This window comes from Pterocles gutturalis, unplaced genomic scaffold (assembly GCF_000699245.1).
Source record: "Pterocles gutturalis isolate BGI_N339 unplaced genomic scaffold, ASM69924v1 scaffold19197, whole genome shotgun sequence".
NCBI classification, from domain to species: Eukaryota; Metazoa; Chordata; class Aves; order Pterocliformes; family Pteroclidae; genus Pterocles; species Pterocles gutturalis.
The window spans coordinates 1510-3969 of NW_010113225.1; positions in this window are offsets into that span (position 1 = coordinate 1510).

Here is a 2460-nt window from a genome sequence, read left to right on the forward strand (position 1 = left end):
AAAATGGCCTCACTTTAACTTTATGTTCATATTGGACATAAGTATTAAAGGTATTCCAAAAGGACAGCTTTGAGAATTTGATTTTTAAAACATAGTACCTTGTGAATGACTGTTGTATCATTACATTTTTATTTTCCATGACAATAGAAGGATGCAAGTCTCTACCATTTTCATCTGTGTAAGTTTCCCATGAGCCAGCAATATCTGTGTTGTATGACTTGTCCATCCAGATAAATGAATGTCTCTGGTTGAAAATTACATGATGTATTTCTGGGTACTTCCTCAATCTGTAGCAGTAAACAAGAACTGCTTAATAGTACAATTCATGACAGACTTGTCTTTCTTATCTGTCAGAAAGCGGTTTTAAAAAGAGCAGCACAGATACAGATACAGAGCAAGCACTCTAGTAAACCTTGCCAGAAAATTTTTACTTTTTTTCTTTTCTTAGTTATCCTAGCAAAACTTTTTAATTTTTTTCTCTTTATTTAGCTTGATGCTAAAATGATGTTAATACGAAACAGTGGCCATTTTAAAAAGCACTTCCAAAAGCAATTCACCCATTAGAATTTTGTCTCTGATATTTGTACAGCTATAGTTGTAGTATTTATTTATTTTACTGTGTATTTTTTCTATGTTGAGAGGAAAAAAATACCTTCGTGCCACGTTTGTTGAACTTCCGCTGTTGGCTTTTAGCCAGTAAACATTATCTTGTTGCTATATCCATCTCTTGTAATGGCTACTGTGTTATAGATTAACAACATGTAAAACCTGGGCTAAGCAAATGTTAACTGTGAAGTCTGAAATGTTTGAAAACATTGGGAGTGAGATTCTTTTTACAGATATGATTTTAATTAATTCTGCTCATTCATTTTCATACTTGATCATATACTTTTTCTTTCATAAACCATATAATCTTTTTCTAAAATAATTCTCAGAAAATAGCAAGCATTTTTTCACTGAATTTTCTTGACTTTGAAAATAAAAGGCATGGAGATTCTAAGCCCAAATACTTAAGGTTTTACAAATTTTTAAGCAACAAGGTCTTTATATAAGGCCTTTAATTACAGTGTGGGCTACGGCACTAATCCGTTGCTTGGATTACAACTTGAGTGCACTGTGCCGTGACAACCACGCACCCTGAATGACCTTGGCTGGGATGAATCCTGAATTCACAGATCCCTGTCACTCCATTTTGGCATCCAGCATTGTGTCAGTGTGTGGAATTTGCTTCTGGACAAATGTGCCTTGTATATCATTTTTCTATTCAAATCGGGCTGGGCCTACGAAGGGCTCATTTGCGATGGCAGATTTTGCTGCACAAGGGAATAGACTCTGTGCCGCTATCCCCTTTCTTCCTGTTAGTAACTTGCAGAATCCATGTGGCGTCTGTCTGACTTGCCAAGGTCAGGATATACTCAGCAAAATAGTAATTCATTAGGAGGCCCAGATTAATTATTAGTAAAGGCTTTCTCTGGTGATTTAGGTTTATTTCCAAGATTTGGATTTATTTCCTCTTCCCTTTTTTCCCCTCCTGTGGGAGTAAAATAATGTCAACCAACAGAGGCTTTTACCATATGTTTTTCTCTTAGTTTAACATTTCTGGCTTCTGCAACCCCTGTATATGTAAAATAGTAAGAACAAAGCAGCAAGTATCTCCAGAGGTCTATTGCATGTTTTACAAATCACCAACACCTTTTTTCTGCTCCTTGTCTGGATCCAAGCCTGACTACGCTCCTCTGTTCCTAATTACTTTAGGCACAGAAAGGCAGATAAAATTTTGCCTGAGAAGCCCTTTAGGGATGCCAAATTCATTTGTGTGTTTTTCCAAAAAGTAAAACTTTCTGGAGTTAACATTTCTTTTAGGCAACTTGTGATCCATAGATTATTGACACAAAATGCTGTAGCTGCTCTTTTGAAACTGTTATAGTTTACATAGCCTGTGTGTGCTTATTCTAAAGAAATAATTAAGTTTTGTCCTTAGGAGCTTTGTGACCTCCACACAGAAGAAACTTTTTTTGCTGAAATGTTACCACGTCTCCCATTCCCAGTCCAATTTGGGAAGAATGGTTATGATTACGCAGGATGCAGTGTTGCAGTTTTGTTATACTTCTAAGAGCCCTGTGAAAAGTAGATATTATGCTACACTCTTCTCAAGTGTTGAATATCTTTATTGTGTTTGTTTAAATAAAATTATTTTATTTTAAAGCTTTTCCGTAGTGTGATATGAGGCTTGCACAGAACCAATGTTTCTATAATAGTAGAAAAAATTCAGCCCTAGGTCTCAGTTGTGTAAAATTCCATTCCCAGCTATATTGCTGTCTCAGTGAGTTTAAAAAGGTTGCCTAGAATCTCTTTTCAATTGTATAACAGCAACAGTACTGACTTTCTGCATAAAACACTTCACAATCAACATGTTGAGCACAAGCCTGACAAAACAGTAACAAATTATTTTGTAATTTT